The sequence below is a fragment of the Zea mays genome, chromosome 1 (assembly GCF_902167145.1).
Source record: "Zea mays cultivar B73 chromosome 1, Zm-B73-REFERENCE-NAM-5.0, whole genome shotgun sequence".
NCBI classification, from domain to species: domain Eukaryota; kingdom Viridiplantae; phylum Streptophyta; class Magnoliopsida; order Poales; family Poaceae; genus Zea; species Zea mays.
In genome coordinates, this window is record NC_050096.1 from 219,357,201 (window position 1) to 219,381,501 (window position 24,301).

The 24,301-nt window shown below is 42.8% G+C and overlaps 3 pseudogenes across 3 annotated transcripts; all 3 read right to left on the reverse strand.

Moving 5' to 3' along the window:
* Positions 1-645: 645 nt before the first annotated feature.
* On the reverse strand, positions 646-16,038 carry LOC100275899 (gamma-glutamylcyclotransferase - hydroxyacylglutathione hydrolase - 60S ribosomal protein L15 pseudogene; annotated as a pseudogene). Its single transcript, NR_161471.1, has 20 exons — positions 15,761-16,038; positions 14,832-14,906; positions 14,595-14,647; positions 13,885-13,941; positions 13,749-13,805; positions 13,641-13,681; positions 13,480-13,551; positions 13,044-13,124; positions 12,803-12,914; positions 12,609-12,709; positions 12,370-12,516; positions 12,227-12,289; positions 12,007-12,058; positions 11,565-11,669; positions 11,326-11,464; positions 11,054-11,236; positions 4,375-4,420; positions 2,058-2,148; positions 1,933-1,968; positions 646-915 (listed from the first exon to the last, which is right to left on the reverse strand). The product of NR_161471.1 is annotated as a gamma-glutamylcyclotransferase - hydroxyacylglutathione hydrolase - 60S ribosomal protein L15 pseudogene (transcript).
* LOC114574138 (60S ribosomal protein L15 pseudogene) lies at positions 746-4,492 on the reverse strand (annotated as a pseudogene). Its single transcript, NR_161473.1, has 3 exons — positions 2,058-4,492; positions 1,933-1,968; positions 746-942 (listed from the first exon to the last, which is right to left on the reverse strand). The product of NR_161473.1 is annotated as a 60S ribosomal protein L15 pseudogene (transcript).
* On the reverse strand, positions 10,765-16,038 carry LOC114574137 (gamma-glutamylcyclotransferase pseudogene; annotated as a pseudogene). Its single transcript, NR_161472.2, has 14 exons — positions 15,761-16,038; positions 14,832-14,906; positions 14,595-14,647; positions 13,885-13,941; positions 13,749-13,805; positions 13,641-13,681; positions 13,480-13,551; positions 13,044-13,124; positions 12,803-12,914; positions 12,609-12,709; positions 12,007-12,058; positions 11,565-11,669; positions 11,326-11,464; positions 10,765-11,236 (listed from the first exon to the last, which is right to left on the reverse strand). The product of NR_161472.2 is annotated as a gamma-glutamylcyclotransferase pseudogene (transcript).
* Positions 16,039-24,301: the final 8,263 nt, after the last annotated feature.

Consider the following 24,301-nt stretch of genomic DNA (forward strand, 5'->3'; position numbering starts at 1 on the left):
CGCCTATACGAACACCAAAACCGCACAACTACATCCTGTTTTACCCGATGGTCCGATCCATTGCGCCTGATGACATCAAGCAAACTGCAGAAGTGAATCTATGGATCCAGTTCCAAGCTCCACACACTACGGATCCAATTCCAAACTCGGCGCACTACAAGCAGCACAAAAACCAAAACCACATCGGGCACGAGGAGGACGGGCCGGTGACACCAACCACACAAGATCGTTCGAACTAAAGCGGAATTCAACCTATCGGAGTCAGTTGAGCTTACCTGGATGGATCGGGCCCTCGCTTCGTCGCGAGGGCACTCCGCTAAACCCTAGATCAGGTGGCGTCGGCAGTGTATTGAGTTCATCTGAGGTAATAGGCGAGTGCCCGTGCGTTGCAACGGAAACTGTTGAAGGAAGCGAGTAGAGGGGAGGGTTTATCGGCTAGACAGGGAAGAAGAGCACGGATCTGGGGACGACGACAACGGCGGTGGTGTGCAAGGGAGTGCGACGCGAGGGTCGGGGGGCAACGAACGTGTGCTACGATGTTAGACCGGTCAGCCAACAACCCACGCATGCGAGCCAACAACACACGCATGCGAGAGACAGAGAACAACATTATATGAATAATGATTAATATGATAAAATACATTAATATGCAAACTCCCTTTTTTGATCACTAACCAATCATGTAGTCCACAACAGCATGCAACATTTTATCACTCTCCATTCGTAGTCCGATAATACAGTCAAATTGCAAAAAGTTCATGACATACTTTATTTCATAACATAAGAACCCTCAGTCCACCAAGCTTGCGTATAGCTCTCTCAGCGACACACCTCTTGTACCTCTGGAACTTGAGTTGGGTGATACCCTGGTGCTTGGGCTTGCCATAGACAATACACTTGGGCAAAGGCCTCTTCCTACAATCCATCATATTTTTGTCACCCCTTGCAACAATAGAAAAGTTGTTTGATAAAATTATAGTGTGCAACGATTACATAGAAATAAACAACATATGTATTCTCGACATCAATATATCACAAATCATTTGCACAAATGAATGCCACCACAACTATAGACAGACAGATCACACCCTATAATCCACCAGATTTTTCCCTTCCCTATGCGTCCAATGTAATACAACAATAATATAGGCTTGATATGGCAATACACCTATGCGACCTGTGCCATGGCCGATCTGGTCGATCAGATGGTCACCTTGGTCCAAAGAGCTCCATGGCTTCTACACCAAGCGAGCATTCGTCCGTTGCAAAATCCATGTACTTTTGAATTATATGTAGCTTCAAGTTAAAATAAACAGTATGGTAGCAACTAAAGAAAAATAGAATCAGCCAAAACTGAAATACTAACATCCAACATCTTGATCAGGCACAATATTCTCATATTCAATCCCAGTTAAGGAAGTAGTATCAGGCACAAACATAAGCAGTAGCAGTTAAAACAACAATATCAAATTTGAGGCACCAAACTGGAGTTCTTGTTTCCAAACTTGGTTTGACGATCTAAAAGCCCCATGGAGATTATTTTCTATTTCAGACATGATGGCAGGAAGTTACAGAACATTAAACATGATGGTATTAATGTTGCATGTGAATCAATCCAAGTACTACTAACTAATAAAACAACCAATTTCTTATCGATACGTTAAATACTTAAATGTCATAGTACATAGCAAATCAGCTAATCAGGTACTTTAAATTGTAATTTGGCAACCTGTCAGCACAAAATGAGAGCTGCTAATGGGCTTAGATCCAAACCAAACCAACCTCAATCCATAAAAGCACAGCTACCTCACCGAATCAGTCTAATCCACCATTAAAAAGGTTTGTTCCAAAATAAATAATATAGGGGTTCTTTAGTGAATACAACATGGAGACAACTTCAACAATGAGAAAGTAGCAAAGCAAAACACCTACCACCATCAGCTTGAAGAACTTGGACATGATATCAATCTGCAAAAAAGATATTATCCAACAGTAGAAAATTAAAAATGGATTTAGTCTTCCATTCTTAGTAAAATAAATAGAGTAATCAATCCTACCGAGGCATTCCCACTCCGTTTTATATCTGTCTGTCGAAAATACGACCTAGATATGTGATGATGCCCCATTTGCCTTTGCACCGTTACCAGACTAAAAAATATTGTTTACATCAGATGAGAAAAAGACCCACAAAGGAAGCCTATGCCACAAGCCCACAACAACGCCAGTCTTCCAATCTCAAGAGGCCAGTACAAGCAAAAAAAATCTGAAACTCAAATCTAGAAATCAATCATCGTAATTTCCCTATCAAAATATCCACCAGTTCCAGTTACAAGATTAAAACAGATTCATTTTAGGAAAGTGGATCCCAGGAACAAGGAAATGTAAACAACCAGCGAGGTGAGTAGCTCTAGGGACCAAGAAAATGTAAGCAACCAGCGAGCTGATGTACTCAATCTAAAATAATAACAAAATTGCTTAACTAAATACCCTCAACATGCCCGCAATGACCAGTCCCAAAAAAATCCTGGAGAATCATACCACCTGTGCCTGAATTGTAGATAACTATCAAGGAATTCATGCAAAGAAGTGTTCTGTGCCACTGTGAAAAACAACAAAAGTTAGCATATGTCATTGACTAAGTTTAGATGTAGCTGAATTTATGTACCAGTTGTGTAAGAACAACATAGTAAATTAATCATACAAACTAATCTATTTATTGAACTATCGATTATTGAGGTAACTTCTGTTCGAGAATCTTGGGCACATGACATATCCTTATGCGGTTACATCTTAACATTTGTATTCCCAGCCAAAAAGTCTACAAACACCATCTTTACCCTGTTCCCTAACTGTCTATTCAGGAACGGGCAAGAGTGCAAGACACTACATGAACAATATTTGATAATGTGAATAATAGGAAGTAACAGGTGCATACGATTATAATGAAAAATGCACAATTGCACACTCAATCTTGTGCCTAGGATCCAAGTGGGATCATCCCTATTATCCATCTTTTCATCTGACTAAATGCTAAATCTGATTGTCTTTAAGTCAGCCCAAGATAGGCGAGGGAATTTCAAACCGCACTTGGTCCACAAAGATCAGATATGAGGCATGAGATTGAGTATGCTCAACTGCTCATAGGTTCACTAATATAATATTTTGCACCTTATATTTCCTTGCTAAATAAAATGTGATAGTCATTTGTCCGAAATACTGAATAAAGGACTCCAGATAGCATGACTCTTCTGTCACAATCACCATTATGTATATGCGAACACTTCAGGGACATTTCATGTGTAAAGAGAAATTGTGATTGTATTTTCAAGATGTGAACAGATTAGCTGAGATTTCTCTACAATATGAGGAAAATTCAATATGAAATAACGAATAGCTAGAGATATGTTTTTTTCTGGACCTGTCACTTGAATTGCCACAACAAACTGGAATAGTTTAAACAACCAGCAAAACCAAATTTGTTAAGAGACTTGACCTGCAACTAAACATATAGGCTAGAATCTAAAACAATGCATGTAGTATTAAGAAGGAAGAACCTAATTGTTAGGTGCACATCAAACTAATGTGGACTCATCATCTTACACTAATATCAACCAAAAAACACAAAGAGAAGGTCAGCTATTCCGAGCAAAACCATGGGATGACAATTATAACAAAATCTTAAAGCTATGAATGGTTCTCAGATATAGAATACAAACCTAAATTGTCCTTTCACACAAGCCACAAACCAAATATTTTCCCCATGTATACGTACACAACGTTGCAGGCTCACTACCCATTGGTATATTTTTATACTGATATAAGTACTTGCTATTCTCTCTTGCTTTTCCTTTTTTTTCATTCACTGATGGAAGTCTGAACCAAAATCTACATGCATTGGTGGAATGGAAATGTGACCTCCACTTTCGTAAGTCCGAGCGGGCTTACAATAGACCGCTAATCAGCTCATGTCATGACAATTTGTTAGAGGTTACTTAACCGCACTTTGGTCCAGCCTAATATATATACAAGCAAAACACAAGAAGTGGGCTTTTGCAAGATAAGAGTAGGGGGTGGATGAATGCAAGCAGCTAGTTGTCAGGCACCAACTTTCTATACTCTTGATAGAAATCTCTATCTAAACGAGAGCAAGGGACAATCAAACACATGTAAATATAGAAACTAAAATTGATGAAACCACATGAAAACATTGCTTTGGCCGCAATTTCAAACTGAACCTATTTTGTAAAGGAAATCAAACGCCTAATCTCCAACAAACTATCAACACCAAGAAAGAAACCCAGTAGATAATAGCTACAGATAAATAATAGCTATAGGTAAACCTAAGAACACCAAGAGAGGTTCACTAAGACTAACCATGGTATGAGCAGTTGCAGTACCCGCCGAAGAACTTGCGATATACCTAGGATGAAGACAGAACAATTATTTTTTAATCCTACCAAACAGATAGCACCCCACCTGACATGAGGTTACATGACATGTTCTCACCAATCACTGTTTTCATTACCCAATAAATCTGCCAATGGATCTATCAGCGCCCAGATTTCCTACCAAATCGGATGCCTACCATCGGTGAGAGACATGCGAGCCCAACAAAGCCATGTCCAGAAGGGAAAGCAACTGTTGGCTTGTCTTACTGTTGAGTTGATGGTTCAGAATTATTCCTCGAAATAGTGGATTAGTGGTTGTGATTAGTGTGCCTTGGAGGCAGAATGGTGCCATCATTTACTACCAAAATGAGCAGGGAAAGTAAGAGGACTGCAACAGATGAATCTGGTAATTCTGAACTTGTGTGGGTGGGGGCTCACCAGGCTCAGACTCGGACCTAAGGTAGATGCGGCAGCAAGCGACGGAGGCGGCATTGATCTCGTCGTCAATTATTTTTCCGCGTCGGGGAATCCCTTGACCCCAACAGCGGTGGCCTCCTTGGGGTAGCACTCCATGCCGAGCTTCGCGAAGGCGACATCGCTGCCCATGGCGTGCAGCGTGGCGGCGGCCTTGGCGAACCACAACATGAGCTGCGACGGGAGGCGATGAGAGGCATGAACCTGTCATGTCTGAGCAGTAAGTACTCTCTAGGGTTGGGCCGTGGGCCGGGTTTAGTGTCCTAATCTGGTGTTATGGGTTTATTTGGAGTCTGTAATGGCCTGTTAAGAGACCGGATATATACTCTGTACTTGGCCAGTTGGTAAAACTACGATCAGAATAATCCAGAGAATCATATCCGTAACAAACTCACCTGGGTTGTAGCGACTCGCTGACGCTCCGACGAACTCACGTCCCGGCGGTGGCGCGCCGGCGGCCACGGGTTGTCTCAGTTGGTATCAGAGGAGTGGTCCTCGGAGGTTTCCGCGACGGCGCCGTCCACCAAACCTTCCGTGCAGACGCGTCTGCTGCTGGAGACAATGGAGGTCGCGGAGCAGAAGAGCGAGGAGCGCTGGGATCGGATGATGAAGATCCTGGAGCGTTTGGGCGACAAGGTGGAGGCGATGGAGATTGGGCAGCAACGTCTTCAACGTCAAGCAGAGGTGATGGAGGCGGGACAGCAACGTCTTCATCACCAAGTTGAGGCTGCTGCAACATCTGCGAGGAAGGCGGAAGAGGAACGAACCATCCTGGCGCGTCAAGTGGATGAAACCGGGAAGGCGGTGTCGCGCCTTCGATTGGAATGGATGGCGAAGGAGATGGAAGGTATGGAAACTGAGTCTGAGAAGGAAGGGCGTAACCAAAGGCGGTCTGAGGGTGATGATCGGGAGTATGGAGAGCAGGAGTTTCGTGTGGATGATCAGCCGGAAGGAAGTAGAGAGCGTCGTGAGCATCGGGGAGGAAATATGAGGAACCGGGTGAATGACCCACAAGGAGGGAGAAGAGATTATCGGCCTTCAGATTTGCCGAAGATGGCATTTCCCAAGTTTCAGGGTGCTGAACCTAAGGTTTGGTTCGATAAGTGCTTGGAGTATTACCATATTTACCAGGTGCCTGAGTTCTTGTGGCCGTCCTCAGCTTATCTGCACATGGAAGGAAATGCAGCACGCTGGGTGCGGGAATACAAGAGAAGTCAAGGGCTGGGAAATTGGGTCCAGTTTACTCAGGCAGTACAGGAGAAGTTTGGGGCAGAAGAGGATTCCCAAGCAATGAGGGGTTTGTTGCAGCTGACGCAGAGGTCCAGTTTAGAGGAGTACATTCATGCTTTTGAAGAGGCCAAGTATGCTAATACCTTACACAACCCTGGGTTGGGAGAAACTTTCTTTGTTTCTCAGTTTGTGAAAGGCTTGAAGGGGGAATTGCAGGGACATGTGTTGGCACAATTACCTCGAACACTGGATCGGGCGATACTTCTGGCGCAGATTCAGCAGGAAGTGGTGGAGATGAACAAGGCCAAATTTCAGAGGAATTATCTAGGTGGCAAAGTAATGGTGAACACAGTGAAAGGAGATCCTAGAGGAGTGACTGGCCCTGCTGATTTGGCTAAGGAGAGGCAGCTGAGAGAGTTTCGGAGGCTAAATGGTTTATGTTTTGGTTGTGGAGAGAAGTACGAGCCAGGACATCAAGCTAAATGCCTTAAAAGAGGTGGAGCACAATTACATAATCTGACTGTAGAGGATATGGGGTTGGTGTTGTCAGATGAGACGTTGCAACAGCTGGATCAGGAAGATAAGGAAGTGGAGGAAGCATATAAGCTGTCTATAAATGCTATCAGTGGAACTGACCGTGAGAATTGTATGAGAGTTCGGGCACTGATCCAGAATCAAGTGTTGGTGATGTTGGTAGACTCGGGCAGTTCCTCAAGCTTTGTCAGCCAGAGGATGGTAGATCAGTTGGCTTTATCAACTGAAGTTGTTTCACCGGTAAGAGTCAAGGTGGCAAATGGAGAGTTCATGTTGAGTTCAAAAAGGGTGGCAGCGCTGGAGTGGTGGGCAGAAGGGCACACTTATGCCAGTAACATGAGGGTACTGGATTTAGAAGCCTATGATGCTATATTGGGGTATGATTGGCTAAAGAGCCATAGTCCTATGGAGTGTGATTGGGACAACAAGGTGCTGACATTCTGGGATAAAGGGGTCAGAGTGCAGCTGAAGGGGGATGGCGTAGGAAGTACAGAGGTATTGCAAGTGTCAGCTGTTCAGCTGAGCAGGTGGATGAAGGGAAATGAAGTGTGGGCTTTTGTGATGCTCGAAGCAATACAGGAGGAAGGTGCTGAAAAGGAACAGGAACCGCTGAGGCAGATACTTAAGGAGTTTGAAGATGTGTTTGCTGTGCCCACTGGACTACCTCCGGTTAGAATGTATGACCATCATATACCATTGCTCCCAGGGTCTATTCCGGTGAATTCCAGGCCTTATAGGTATTCACCTTTCCACAAGACAGAAATTGAAAGGCAAGTGACAGAGTTATTAACTGCAGGATTGATAGTACCCAGTGCCAGTCCATTTGCATCTCCCGTATTACTGGTTCAGAAGAAAGATGGCAGCTGGAGGTTTTGTATTGATTATAGAAGGTTGAACTCCATGACCATCAAGAACCGTTTTCCCATGCCCTTGGTGGATGAGATTCTGGATGAGTTGGCAGGAACTCAGTTTTTCACAAGTCTAGACATGACTGCGGGGTATCATCAGATTCGGATGGCAGAGGAGGATGAGGGTAAAACTGCGTTCAAAACTCATCATGGCCATTACCAATTCCGAGTTATGCCTTTTGGCTTGACAAATGCACCAGCAACATTCCAGTGTGCCATGAACACAGTGCTAGAACCATTTCTACGGAAATTTGTTATGGTATTCTTAGATGATATATTGATCTACAGTCCGAGTCTGGAGGAGCACTACAAACATATTAGGAGGGTATTGTCCAAGCTCAGAGAACAGAAGTTTTTCTTGAAGCATAAGAAGTGTGTGTTTGCGAAGAAAGAGCTGAGATATCTTGGACATATTATATCCAGTGAAGGGGTCGCGACGGACCCTGCAAAGACAGCTGCTATGCTGGCATGGCCTAGACCACAGAATATCACTGAGTTGAGGGGATTTTTGGGGCTTACAGGGTACTACAGGAAGTTTGTGTGTGGGTATGGAGTTTTGGCACGACCCCTCACTCAGCTGTTGCAAAAACAGCATGGTTTCAAGTGGAATGATGAAGCTCAAGCAGCATTTGAGGCCCTAAAGAAAGCTATGACGACTACTCCTGTCTTGGCTCTACCACGATTTGATCTTCCTTTTGTGGTAGAGACAGATGCATGTGACACCGGAATGGGGGCTGTGCTCATGCAACAAGGAAAGCCCATAGCTTATATCAGCAAGGCTTTAGGAGAAAGGAATAGACACCTATCTATCTATGATAAAGAGTTTTTAGCCTTAATTCTTGCTGTGGAGAAATGGAGGCCATATCTGCAGCGGAGTCCTTTTGTTATCAAGACTGATCATAAGTCACTTACATTTTTAGGAGAGCAGCAACTTCAGTCTGAGCTACAAAGGAAAGCTATGGCAAGATTAATGGGCCTTCAGTTTCAGATCGTTTACAAAAAAGGGGTAGAGAATCGAGTAGCTGATGCTTTATCCAGGGTGGGGGCTATGATGGAGTTGGCTGTTCTTTCTGAAGTGCAACCAGTGTGGATTCAAGAGATTTTGAATTCCTATGAGACAGATGCTGAAGCCCAGGAGTTAATTACTCAGTTGTTGGTGCATAGTCCAAATGAACAAGGGTTTAGCTTGCAGCAAGGTATTGTCAGGAAAGGTGACCAAATCTGGATAGGGTCCAACTCTGCCCTTAGAACCAAACTGATAGCAGCTTTACATGACAGTGCCATGGGGGGGCATTCTGGCATACATGCCACTTATCAGAGAGTCAAGAAACTTTTCTGGTGGAAGGGACTTAAGGTGGATGTGACTCAATTTGTACAACAGTGCTTGACCTGTCAACAGGCGAAACCAGAAAGGACTCATCCAGCCGGACTGTTACAGCCTCTTCCGATTCCACATGGCATTTGGGCAGATGTCACAATGGACTTTATCGAAGGGTTACCAAAGTCTGAGGGTTATGACACCATCATGGTAGTAGTGGACAGATTCACCAAATATGGGCATTTTCTTCCACTCAGGCACCCTTTCACTGCCCAGGGAGTGGCTCAAATATTTTTGGATCAGGTGGTGAAGTTACATGGACCTCCCAAGTCCATTGTGTCAGACAGAGACAAGATTTTCATTAGCTCTTTCTGGAAGCACCTGTTTCAACTTATGGATGTTAAGTTGCTGTTTTCCACTGCCTATCATCCACAGACTGACGGTCAAAGTGAACGGGTGAATCAATGTTTGGAGACATATCTAAGATGTGCAGTGAATGCTCAGCCGGCTAAGTGGAAGTTGTGGTTAGCATTGGCAGAATTTTGGTACAATACTACTTACCATACTAGTCTGGGTTGTACGCCTTTCAAAGCACTATATGGATATGATGCCCCGATGTTGGCGTTACCTCAGTCTGGTGTCCTGGAGGAGGGGTCAGTAACAGATTGGCTGGCTGACAGGGTTGCTTTCTCAACTCATCTCAAAGAACAACTCGCTCGAGCTCAAAATCGGATGAAACAAATGGCTGATCGGGGAAGGACAGCAAGAGAGTTTCAGGTTGGGGAGATGGTGCTGCTCAAGCTTCAGCCATATGCTCAAAAGACTGTGGTGAACCGTCCTTGCCCAAAGTTGGCTTTCAAGTTTTTTGGTCCTTTCAGAGTGTTGGCTAAGATTGGTGCGGCAGCTTACAAATTGGATCTTCCAGCCGATGCTCAAGTTCATCCGGTGTTTCACGTTTCCCAGCTGAAACCTTATTATCCATCATATACTCCAGTTTTTACTTCTTTGCCTCCATTGGTGGACCTCTCAAGAACTGGCATTGTTCCTGAAGAAATCCTGGATCGACGTCTTGTGCGCAAAGGCCATCAAGCTGTTCCACAGGTTCTTATCCGCTGGTCTGGTGTGCCAGTGGAATCAGCAACTTGGGAAGATTACTATGTGTTGAAGAACCGTTTTCCAGACGCCATCGCTTGGGGACAAGCGGATTCTGAGGCCCGGGGAATTGTCATGTCTGAGCAGTAAGTACTCTCTAGGGTTGGGCCGTGGGCCGGGTTTAGTGTCCTAATCTGGTGTTATGGGTTTATTTGGAGTCTGTAATGGCCTGTTAAGAGACCGGATATATACTCTGTACTTGGCCAGTTGGCAAAACTACGATCAGAATAATCCAGAGAATCATATCCGTAACAAACTCACCTGGGTTGTAGCGACTCGCTGACGCTCCGACGAACTCACGTCCCGGCGGTGGCGCGCCGGCGGCCACGGGTTGTCTCAGAACCATGACATGAGCTGTGATGTGAGGTTCATCACGTAGTTTCCTCTGGCCCCTTGGCGCTGCGTCTCATCCACAGAGGCAACAATCCACGTGGGTGGTCGAGGCTGTCTACGGTTCCTAGATCCCATTGCGGTGCAACCTCCAGTGAGGGTGTCGAATCCAATGAGGGCTTCGATGAGGGTGCGAGATCTAGCGAGGGCTCAGACACCAAATCCGATGAGAGGGCCACACGAGCTCTAGCCACCAATTTATGAGAGGAATCAATTGCTGAGAGCTCTACTACAACATATGCATCAGATAAAATTATGATAGGAAATGACATCTCGTTGGTACCACTTCTTCAATTAAGACAAACAGGAGTGTTACACCAATGACATGATCCTTTTCAACATTTTAGAAAACGAACGGCAAAGCTGTATATGAGCACAGAAAATGCAACTCTTTCCTACTAAAAAATACCTTGTATTTTCTTTCTACAAAGCAATGTCATCCAATTGTAAGAAACTCTCACAACTGATCGAAATAAAATAAAATCTGCAGAACTAATTGTTTTTTACCCCTGGCTTCTCTCCTAAAGAGCACCACCATGTCAATACAAAAAACAGGGTTCTTACTTCGATAAGCAATTAAGCATTAAGTAAATATCATTAAGCATTGACTCCTAAATACTCAATAGCTAGTAGCTACCTAGTTGTTTCGGACCACTTACAAACTCAATTTGCAGCGATGGAGATACGCTTGTCATGTAGAGGAACCACCGTGCGCCAAAAACACAACCCACTCCATACAGTGTCCTCAGCGACATGACCAACAGGGTACCTATTCCATACAACAATGGCTTCCCGACCATTGTTTTTGCATGCTTAGCAGCAAGGACAACTGCCCCCCTCATCTGCCAAAAAACAGAAACATGCCAAAATTTGTCAAGACCAAGAATTCAAAGAGAACTCCGCTATTGTTAAAGTAATTCATAACATTAACCACTAATCTGGCTTCAGCTCGAGCGTAGGCCACAAGAGTTGCAGCATCTACTCCCTTAACTCTCTATGCATCTCCAGTTCGAGCTCCAATTGCTCTGCTTCCTCCCTTAGGACCCGCTTTCTCCTTCAGGATCCAAAACCTGCAGGAACACAAACTTGTGTAACCAAAACTGAGCAATAACAACAATAAATATAAAACTGAAAGAATAGATTCTGGAGTTGTAGACTGAGGAGCACCACCATATTCCATCAGAGTGGAGGCAACAAAAGATCTGGATTAGCCAAATCTCTTCGCCAAGCTCATTTGAGACATACGAAGTGATTTCTCATCATCACATCTAGCTTCTGCCATATAAAAAATGTCGTCATGAATACATGTTTTGGCCCCCCAAAATATACAAGAAAAACAGCATGAGACAGAAAGATACACTTTTCAGGAACTGTTTTCCTGCCATATATTTCTCACCAATTTATACTGCTGGTCTTCCCAATTGGTAACTGTTTTCCAAATTCTGCTTGATTAACTAAGCTTGCATTCCCACATCTCAAATCACTTAGCATAAGAAAGCAGAACAGAAAATCATTCCACAAACACTACTTGATTAACTAAGCTTGCATTCCCATATCTCAATTCACTTAGCATAAAGAAAGCAGAACAAAAAATCATTCCACAAACACTCACATCGATGCAGCCCTTATAAAGATGCTCCCTCCAGAACCACCTCCACGGTCTCCTGGAGAGTGGAGACAACCTAACATAAATCCCCACAATAATAAAAAAAACAGGAAACTCCATTGAAATCTATAATTGAACCAATAACTTGAGTTCATCCATTAACTCATTTGTACGTGTAAGACATAACTTATGCCAATAAATAAGCATAACATAATTCTCCTAACACCTCACATTACAACAAAGATATCCATCCCATGACCCCAACCCAAACTTCTGTTGTCACCAGATTCTACAAAAAAAAGAAAACTTTGGATTATAGACCTAACAGGATCTAGAACGAGCCAACAAAATAAACAAGTGGAACTGTACTCTAATTATCATGTGGAAGTCTTCACAGCCTTGAATGCTGGATGAAGCAGCCCAAGCTCATCCTTCGTCTCAAGCGGGATGATAGGCATGACTAATTCCTAATTTGGGTGCTCTAATCCTGTACTCCAGCTCACATGAACCATCCCTCTGAAAGCACATGATAGGCATGACTAATTCCACCAGTAGCAATAAACAACTATCACTTGTGAGTAAAACCGAAAAATCTCTTGTTTGTGTACCTTGTCGGCAAGCATCTGATGCAGCACCCTCACAACCTGCGCGCCAGCAGAGTGCCCCACAAAATGCACTGGGTTGTGCTCATAACAAACAGGATAGTGACCTGCACCAAATTAGAACAGCCATGTAAGAACTAATGGATAAATAAATTTCTGAAAGGCCATGGCCATGTATTGTGTTCTTTGGAATCTCCTACCTGTGTGATATATTCTCCCAAACCTGTTGTGGCCGCAAGCCTTGCTGTGCTCCTCGCCATAGTCCACCTGCTTACCCTTGAGGTAGTAGAAGAGTTCACGCGCCCTGCATCGCTAGGAACAATAAACTCTCAGCGATCTATATTCAGGGGAACATAATCTTTCTTGTTCACAGACACGGAGAAGATACCAAATCATAATAAAAAACATAATGGGCATGTGATTTCAGGGAAGCATTGGCACCAGTGATTTTGGTCTCCTTTGTTCTGTTGAGCACCTTCCTCACCTTGTTTGCAAGCTCTATGATCGAATCATCTTCGTGGCCTGAAAAGGGGCAGCATAATCACAATTTGATGTTTGAGTCTAGGATGTAAATACTGACTTTGCAGAAAGGACATACATGAACTACTCCCAGGTAATACCGTATTTTATGTAACACATGGGGTATAAAAAACAGATATTCAGAGTGTTAACCACTTAAAAATATAAAAATAGGTTCTCTTACTAATGCTGGCTAATGCCTTCTCCATTGAGAACAGGTAATCCCTATTATAGCCAGTAGAGCCATTGGTTGTAGCAATTTGCATGCCATTGCAAACAAGATTGTAGAACAAGTCACAATTTGATGCTTGCTCAGGTAAAATGCCCAAAAGAACAATAGAGGGGTGCAATGTCTCACCTTGCCATATTCTGCAAAGGAGCAGGGCCAAGATAGTACTTGTTGCCAATTGGATCTGGAGTGGAAACGAACCTGCATGAACACCAAGTTATAAGTTCCACAGCAACATCAGCGGATAGCATGGAATTGGTTTTTTTGGTTTTGGAACTTCAGATCCTTACACTAAGACGCCCATCACAGCTGGTTTCAAGGGATCTCCTTCCTGAACATGCATCAAGGAAACATGAGAGTTCTGAAAGAAAAGGCAGTTCAAAGCTAACTGTTCATACCTTGTAGAAATCAATGGATATCTTCTGGTCATACTCACACTCTCTTCTCTCCAAGTACTGAAATGAAGGTGAAATTTTAGTGTGATTCTAGTTTTTTTGGAACTGCAGAACACGGGAGAGAAAAAAAGTAGCGCACCTGCATTGCTTTTAGCTCTTTTTCTGGACCACCCTTGACACAATATGCAATTCCCCACTACAAAAAAAGTTAACTGTAAATAAGACCAACATAACAAAATTATGGGAATCTTAAATGTGAGTAGCATCTGATGAAAAGAACTTGAAATGAGCATATCATCATTCATCAAAAACAAAATCAGAACTAAAAACGAAACATTTTATACAAAAGAGTAACGAATGGAGTAGAAGACAAAAAGGCCAATCATGCTCTCTAAATAGATAAGAGATCTTGAAAAGATGAGAAGCTGTGGGTGGATTCTAGATGTCAGCCACTGATCTTGCATGGGTTTCAGGTGCTATATAATGATGCATGTTGTGTCGTCACGCAAAGCTGATCCATGGGTCCAACATGCCAAACTGGTGTGCAAAGCTAACAACTATTGGAGTGGTTAAAGTAATGAGATTTTACACAGCTCACTATACAAGTAGAAAAAGAAATTACTCCCTACCCTATTCTTCCACTCTTTTCTAATTCCATAGTCCAAAGTGAAGACCTCGATAAGATTTCAAGGCCAATGTAGAGCTACATATTCATGCGAGAACATGGAAATTGTGACGCAAAACTGAATAACAATTCATTAAAAACAATTTTATGGCTAATGGCAAGAAAACAAGTTGAACCAATATGTTGTCAGAAAGAAATTCATGACGACAGGCCATGCAAAGTACCTTGCCCATGTAACACTGTGTCACCGTGTAAAAAGGCGGGGCATGCAAAGATGCTACACAAACAGAACATTATTTAGGTACATTTCAGTAAATGATTTTAGTCGTCCAAATCCATATCTAAATTGCACATGTAATACTGTGTCACCACCTGCAGTAAAAGCTAGATAATTCATCTTCGCAACAAGAACACTGCAAACAGGGAAAATAAGGATAAACACGAGGTGGTTGGTTTCTCACGCATGGCCTCGTCGTCGGTTTCAAGCGTGCAGGTCCTCGCCGGATGCTCCGGTGTGCCTCTGTGGTCAATGCAAGCTGCGGGGGTGGGAAACAGAACAAGGGAGGAAGTTATCTTAACTTTTGAGATTGAAATAACGACAACTAAAACAGGAAAAAAATTTATAATATAGATGCTAGTTGGTTTGCTGTACGGGTTCTTCATTTCTATAATCATCAGGTATGTTTCGAGTTATCTCAACTTTTGAGATTGAAATAACTAATTCTGAAACCTTATTTTCACTCTGAGCCTAAGAGAATAATTTATCCTCAGTTAATCAACACTTTATGACACTATAAGACCGAGAAGTTAGATAAACAGAACTGCACTTATAATAATACAATGTAGTCTTAAGTTATTGCATACACAATATAGCTGAAAATGCATCCTTACACCTAAGTCGTCAAACTCAAGCACGCTAAACTCCATTATCAGAGGCCGATTGTTTGGAGCACCGTGGAGTAGAGGGCTTATCTAGATTGGTAGTTTCTGTGAACTGGAGACATTTGTCCTCATCATTTTGGGGCCCTCATTTTGGAGAGAACAGTAGGTAACTCAGTACTCGTACTTGCTTATCTCGTCACCGGACGAGCAAAAGTGTGGATCTCTTACCGGGAGGGGGCATCACAAATGGCTCCGACTGCTCCACAGCGATGCCTTGTGGTCGTGGTTGTGTTGTCCAACACGGCTCTATGGGCTAGATAGTACCAGATCCGCGCAGAGTCGGGGGAGCAGGGAGGGGAGGGGAGGGAAGGGCAGGAGGAACAAGCCATGGGCTCACCTGTGCCTCCCGAAACCCCAAAAAATCCCAAGAAAGCAAAGTGTGGATCTCTTAACGAGAGAAGTTAGATAAACAGAGCAGGGAGGGGAGGGAACGGAGAAGGATGCTTACCAGCTCCAAGCTGTTGACGTGGTACTCCAAGGAAGCATAGTGCTTCTTCTATTTCTTCCCCTCGCCAGTGCTCTTGATCGGTTCCCCTACTACTACGGGCACCACCTCCATGTTCTCCTCCTTGCAGGAATCCTCTGCATGCGGCGCACCTCCTCGAGCTCCTCATCCTCGCTCCCTAGGTCGCGGCGGCGCTTGGGCCATCCCCGGTGGCGGCGGGTCTTCGTCTCAACCTCCTGCTCGCGTGTCGCGCGCGAGTCACGTAAGTGGAGCGCGGGGTTGGGGGAGGGGGAGTCCGCTGACCCGGGGGAGGATTTCGTGGGGAGAGCGGTTGCTCCGATAGTGGGCCTAGGTCTGGGCCACAAAAAGCAGATGGGACTCCCAGCACGCATGTACTTCGTATTTGGAAGCTAAACTTAGTACCACATCGACTACTAAATTGCGCACACACTTGTTTATAAGTTCCAGTGTGAAACAACTTGTGTAGTCTTAGTTGGTCATGGCTGTCACCCCACACATCTAGCTTTTTTGGCGTTGATGCACAGGTGTGGGAACGGAAAAGATGCGTGGGAATGGGAATGGAGAAGATGCCATGGTTGTGGGACCGGTTTTGGTGTCAGACAACAGTGTGTGGGTGGGAATGAGAAATGCCACGACCAGGACATCGGAATGGAAATGGCAGAACCAGGAATGGGGCAGCCTACCCCTTAGAGCCTTAATAAGTAGTATAGATTTCCACAGACCGGCAGTGCACGTGGAGTGCCTAACGAACGCGACCTGCAGATATAGATGTCCAAATGGGTGGGCCGTGCCGATCCGGCCCAGATTAGCTAGCGGGTCATGTCGTGCCGGCCCACGGGCTCCAAGCGAGGCCCAAGCACGACCTGCTAGGTTAATAACGGTTAATAATCGTGTCGGGCCGGTCTACAGCCCGACAGATGTAATGGGCTCATAACAATATATGATGTTTAAATGATAAAAATATCCTAAAAGTAAGCATTTTTTATGGTTTAAACCATATTTATTAACTCTAAACATTTATTTACACCCACATAACCAACAAAAACACATGTTTCTTGTGTTTTATACTCTATATTTAAGTATAATATATGTATTTATATGAAAAAATAGAAAAAAAAATAAAATCAGGCCGTGCCGGGCCTAGCCCGTCGTGCCACGCCTTTGGCCCAGGCACGGCCCGGTGACCGGGTCAGGCCGGCACGGGCCCGGTTCACTACAGGTCTGATTGGTTACCCGCACTATCATATCCTGGACCACCGTATGCGTTGACTCTATTTGAGATTTTGTTTGGTTGCTTGCACGCGGAGCACGCAGCCTGTCTGAACGGATGCAATAACATTGCATTTTAACACCATTTGTTGCATCTGCTCGTACGCCTAGAACCGACGTATCTCGCCGTTCAGGCTCGCACGAGCCTGGCTTCCCACACACTGGGAACCAATCAAGCGATACGTGTCGTGCCGGATTCGTGCCGGGCTAAACCTGTGCCGGGTTTCGAGCCGTCCGGTAAGCCCGATCCGTTTGAACATCTATACATGCAGCCAGTAACACTGCGACAGAAAAATTTGCCAGGATTGTTATCATTGTTTATTAAATATAATTATTATTTATTTGTAAACACTAAGTTATGGACGGTATGGTGGTTAGCCCAAATTTCTGAACATGAGTTTAAGTGCTCGCTCTGCACTTGTGTGGCTGCGCAGATAGGGTCGAGTGCTGGACAGGCGCAGTAGATGGCTATGCCGGCGCTGGGATCCATAAGGTAATGCTCACGTTGCACTAATTTTTATATATTTATTTTTTATTTTTAAACACTAAGGTACGTGTGATTTGGTGGTAGCTGGACGGGCGGGGTCATGTCCTAGACAAACGCAATAGCTGGCTGCAGGGCCGTTGGGGTTCACAGTGCAGTAGATGAGAGAGCGTTGCGCGGATGCTGAGCGTGGGGCCCATAGGGCACAACACCGAGGCAGGGCACGTGTGTCAGTGCGTGGTAAAGTCGTGGTAGCACCAGGTGTCAACATTAGATTCTTAATAGAGTAGTATAGATAAGCAGCGGTCGGGCGCACCGTGCGCCCGCCGTTTGCCCGTTTTTGGCTGAGCATTCAATTTTTCTTAAACTTCGGTTTGATTTTCAGTTTTAAAAAACTTTAGTTCTCTGGACATCAGAAAACTGATCGGTTTTTAAAAATGAAAAACCATTACAAATTTATATAATAAATTACACATAATTTTAAAAAATAAAAATTATATAGGTACAAAGATTTAGAAATACATCGTAAATCATATACAATTAAGTGAATAACAATTTGATTACATCACACATTTAGTTCACATAATCAAATAGCCAAATTTCATAATTGATAAAGTTCGATATTCGGGTTTTTGGTATTTCATTAGGTGAGTGCCCGTGCGTTGCAATGGGAATATATAATTAATATCACAATAACTTACTAGGTGAGTGCCCGTGCGTTGCGACGGAAACATATAATATCACAATAACTTATGTATAAATGTGTGTTATACTTTTATGACAAAAGATTTGAGCTTGCACAAACACACTATTTTTACCTCTAACTTGCAATAGAGTCATAAATCTTCGTAATGTGCTCGTACGTTGCTACAGGGGAGTTCAAAATTCGTATAAAACATAGATACAAAACGACAAACAGCGTTATGATATACAAAATCCATGTGACAAACTATCATTGTAATACTAATATTATATTAACGGTATATAAATATATACTAGATTAGTGCCCGTGCGTTGCAACGGGAACATATAATATCATGATAACTTATATATAAATGTGTTATATTATTGTGAGAAAAGGTTTTGTAATCCATTGGTGATCCTGGCTATACATATAAATTTTGTTATTTTAATCTACTTGTTTTACCACTACATTGCAACCATCAATATCATGCAGACATATATATATATATGATAGTTAGGTGTCTGTGCGTTACGACGACTCACAAATTATTAATAAAACGCGAGTGCACAACAATTACATGAAAACGAGCAATATATCGACAACCGTACACTAATCTATTCCTTTGTAGAGATATTGATAACTTGGTTGATGAATTGTCCTCATAACTTAATAGATCAATCACAAAGTTTCTTCGAAGAATCTTTGCATCCTACACACAAAGACATAAGAGAATAGAACGTCAAATCAAATTTGTATTATGTAACTGAAATATATGTTTGAACTTGAAAGAAACGTACTCCACTCACCCTAACAAATTCCATTCGCCTACCATATCCCCACATGACCATAGCTTGTAGAACGAGGTAGCTGGTATTAACCCTATAGAATAATGTTTGGCCAACTATGTTATATACAATGGTTATCATAGAAAAAATCTATATTGCTGAGAAGGTACGTGGTACGGAGAAAATACCCTTTTAGGGCTTGTTCGGTTTGAAGGAGTTTAAGGGGGATTGGAGGGGATTAAATCCCCTCCTATTTAAATTTGTATAGAAGGGGATTGAATCCTCTTCAATCCCTCTCAATCCACCCCTAACCGAACAAGCCCTTAAGTAAATTGGAACACCAGTTCGAATTGTATGTTCCCATTTAAAAATATTCTGCCCATTCAGAACATTTCTTGTTGTAGGCAATCTTATATTTCTTTGAGGCCATGATAATCGCTTCCACGAACCTCTTGTATGGCATATGCTTACATCAATCTTTAGTGGGTGTAAAGTCGATAAAAGTCACATGCTTTTTACCATGATCAATTACGAAAAGGGTGTAGCACTCGGTGAATTTCCATGGCATAAGAACCTACAAAACATCAAACATTAGGATTATAAAGAAGTGTCTTTTATAAATACATTCGAAATGAACACATACTTACATATTTACAACCAGTGATATAGTAGTTCATTGATGGCCAACAGTCGAGTGTTTTGGCTAGCTCTTCTGTTGTAGGGTCCTCGTGGTACTTTGGAAGTTTGCCAAAACTAACCATTCTCTGGATAAATATATATATACATGACCACATGAGGATTAAAGGTAGATACTATATATTGCTACATTATTGATTGGAAACAAACTTACCCAGAAGTGCATATCCATATAATGCTTTATATCCTTTATCTTTTTACCTTTTGACATAGTGAATCTTTATTGGCAAGCAGTCAAACATCCATGTTAAAACATTTTAGAGTCATATCTAGATTTATCCTTAATATTTTGCAAGTCTTTGACAGATATGTCTATCTTAAAAGGGTTGAAACTTCGCACCCATGTCATCCTGTGATGTAGCATGACGAAAGTCTATATCAAGACTATACGTAGTTGGTATACATAAAATAGATAAAACAATGAGCACTTACTGTAATGTCATATCGTCTTGGATTGCCATGATGTAATCGCATAGAACATCTATTAAATTGGCTTTGGTCACGGGCATATCCTTTATGGAAAGACCACTCATTAAAAAGTCGTTGGTGCACTCATCTGCCGATACCTTTATAGGAGTTCCTTTATCCCAATCATGAACAAACCACCTTTCTAAGTCTGCTTGAGTAATGGGACCAGCATCATCTTCCATCAATACTTCGCTATCATCAGGTGCACGGAGTAGTTTTCTATTCTTAGGATTTGTAGGACTTCTAATATCTGAACATCAGAGGGGCTTCCCGTGTCAACTTCTTTTTCATATTTGTATAACATACACCCCTTTCTCTTGTTCATGTTTGAAGATAGTAATATAGCAGCCAATTTTTTCTGAAATGTGTCATGTCATCCTGCAAATAAGAAAAAAAAATTATAGCATCATATGTAACATTGACTGTAGATGTGCATATATGTCATGGTAGTAATAATATACTTGGGTAAAAATGTTTGACAGTTCATCTCCTGTCCAATATTCGATATAGTTCAATAGAAAGAGGCCACACGAGGAGCTATATTACATTGTTAATAAAAATGTCAAGATTAATATCAATGAAAAAATTGGTTAAAAAGAATTTATGGTGTACCCATCTGTCTGCTTTGTATATCTTATTTCTATTTCTCTCAGCGGCCAAAAAGCAACATGTAGGTCTGGCCCCTGTGATCTTCCACTATGAGCAGTCTAAAGGTAGGTTCGGCATAAAGCCCAACTTACCATTTGATTAACTATAATTGAGCTTGGTCATCTTGATATATCCTCGGCTAATGATTGCATTCGATTACAGACTTAAATCGTTTGGGATATATCACAAAAAGATGATCTATTTCTTTTTCTTTTAAAAGTTGGAGGACGGACGATGGCTAAACCTCGATTGCTAATTAGCATTTGCGGGAGACAATAACATGATTGATCAGTGCATATAATAGCAACTAAACGTAAGCAGATAGCAGACAACTTTCATTTGACTCTCTCATCAACAAAAGAAAACTTCGTTTGACTCAGATGGATCTTAGCTTAATTTTGCATCGTTTGGAGGAGGAGCAGGTAGCTAAAAAGCATGGTCGGCGCATGTGGAGGATGGTGCGGAGGGGGCATGGAACGGCAAGTCCCTGGCCAACGAGATCGAAAGCCTCCGCGCCGCGCTATGTATCGTGCTGCAGGTCGCCTACATGATGACCCGCTGCCAATAGCGAGCCACCGCCGTGACGCGAGTACATCCAGAGGCCGCCGCGACCCGCGAGCGACACCGACCAAACTTGAGAAGCGGGTAGTTTTCACAAAAATATGCACGTCCTAATGTCGTTCTCTGTTTCAGTTTATGCACGTGAAACCAGCAAGCAGCAATCCCTTCCAAGTGCAGAGACGCCACTTGTAGCCACATAGCTTCAGAAACCTTAAAAATATGGAAGTAATCCAAACACTTGTCCAACCAAACTCTCGGATCAGCACCATCAAACTTTGGGAATGGCATCTCACGCAGTGGATTGAGCTGAACACCCTTCTGAGGACCCTTCCGTACCTGAACAGGGGGTGAAGACCCAGATGATGGACTGGTGGATCCGCTCCTCTGGACTTCTCCGTCTCCGCCGCCATGGATTCCAGCTGTAGCAGCGCCAGCAGCTGCCCAGATTCCTCCACCTGACGCGACCGAACAGAACGCTCCTTTGCCGCCTGCTTGGCCGCCTGCGCCGCCACCTCCGACTGCTCCACCAACTGGCTGGCGCTGGACCTTGTCAAACTTTCCCAGGAGTTGATTCATGTTCTCCAACGAATCCAATGCCCGCTCCCAATTCTCAGCGACCTTCACCCTCTCCGCGGCCATCGCATCCAACACGAAACGAGTCTGGTCGGAAGGCTTGGCCATAGGCGCCGTTGTGACGGCTCCGTCGATCAAGGGAGTGGGAGGTGGTTGATGCGGAGTAGCGACAACTAGTTGCTCGCAATAGTTGGACGACCGGGATGCACGCGGGCGTGGGCAGCAGATACGGACGATCCAGATTGACTGGAGGCAGAACGGCAGGCTACCCTTGCAGCCTTAATATAGTAGTATAGATTATTATTATAAGTACACCAACTGTTTGCTCCAGCACAAACCATGTCTCAAAACAGAAAGAGAACACCCAAGACGCAAAAGCCAGAATGAAATTGTTGATCCATGAGCAACGATGCGCACTGAAATATTCACAACACCTGCTGCAAGCTAAAGTACCCAGTACAATGTGCAAGCCCTTCATGGTCCTCTATGATCATCAATGAAATATTTATAAGTTATAGCTACTATTGGAAGGTTTAAAAAAAACTTAGACCACTTACATAACAATACTGGATGTAAAGGATACATGTAGCTTATTGAACAAAAAAAACTTCACGTGCAAAGAGAAGAAAAACATGAATGACACCAAAGTGTAGGTTATACGCAATAAATCTGATATAACAAGACTGATATATCATCCAAACTCCATCGAGAGGCACCGGTTAACAACTAACAAGTAATGCATAGGGATGGGGCAAGCATTGTGTACTTCCTAAACTGGTTGTGTACTTCCTGCAAGCGCTCGGTGTTTTTTAGCAAAGTTGTTATAGGTTAATATCCTGATCATGTTGCGTACACTGTACACGTCTACAGTTCAGCCAAAGCAAAGTCAAATTACATGTTCTGACAAAAAAATAAAAGCATGAAAATCACATACCTCCATCTAGAATCACCAGCCCATCGCCAGAAGAGGATATGTAAAGTGCATAAACAAACTCCATCAGAGAGATGTACAAAACATTTAAAATAAAGACAGAAGATCTTGTCATTGGCTAGTATAGCCTTCTCCATGATCCAGCTGATGTTGAAATCAAAGATCACAACTCCAAACCAATTTGACATCACTGGAACTTGAGACACAGATAATGAATGAACAGAAATGGAAAAATAATTTTTATTAGCTGGTACATATTCCTTAGGATGCATCATTTAAAATAAAGATAGAAGATCTTACCATTGATCGGGATGGTCATCTCCATGATCCAGTTGATGTTGAATTCAAAGATCACAGATCCGGACTAATTTGATATCACTGAAACTTGAGCCATAGATAATGAATAAACGAAAATGGCAAAACAAATTTAGTAGCTAGTACAGATACCTCAGAATGCATCTCATTCCACCGGACTGAAACCATTTCCACATAAATTAGGCACCTAGGGCAATGGATGCATATGGTTTGGACTTGCAATTGGTGGCAACCTCTCATTTCCTCTGACTCAAAAGTTAGAAAGCAGGTTTGATATTCTCAATATCTCTACACATGATGGTTTGCAATCAGCATAACATTTTCATAAGACTAAATACCTATTATTGGTAAAGCTCTAGCATTTTCAACCCCAGAACAATCATATGCTGTACCAAAACACAATGGACTGTGGGAACTCTCCGTATAGGTTGCCCCACGTTAAACCAGTGTGTCATTTATAAACAAAATGAATGAAAAAGGCCACTATTTTACCATAAACAGAATCCATATAGGAAAAGAGCATATGAACTACTAATAGCTAATGAGGGACTCATGGCCATCTCAGATGACATAATGCTGGCAGTAGCATCAGCACGTGGTGCTTCAAGCACTCCATTGTCCACAACCATGCTACAACAACATTAGACTATAAGAGCACAACATAAGGGCCAATAGTGTGAACTGAGTAGAAAGTTTGGACACGCCGTAATGCAAAAAGTGCATGGGCAATAACTCCAAAAAAATCAATATATGCCCCAGAAAAAATGATAATCCCTAGTCCATAAGAAGACATCAATCAAGGGACAAAAAATAATTAATTAGAACAATCAGCTTGACATGAAACTGGATGCCGAGGAAAAAACTGACAAGGAAATTGTGTGTCCAAGTTAGAAAACCAGTGGATAGCAACTTGTAGTGCAAGTGGTGTAGTAAATATGTGTTCTATAATCTGTAGCAGCTTGATTTTGTAGTCCTATAATAAGTTAACAACTAACAGACCACTTCTAAAGTAGGCTTAGAAACTGCATATGCTTTATATTCAAGAATAGAAATAGGCACTATTATTGTCGGTTCGATTAAAAAAAAGAGAAAATGTTAAATGATGGAC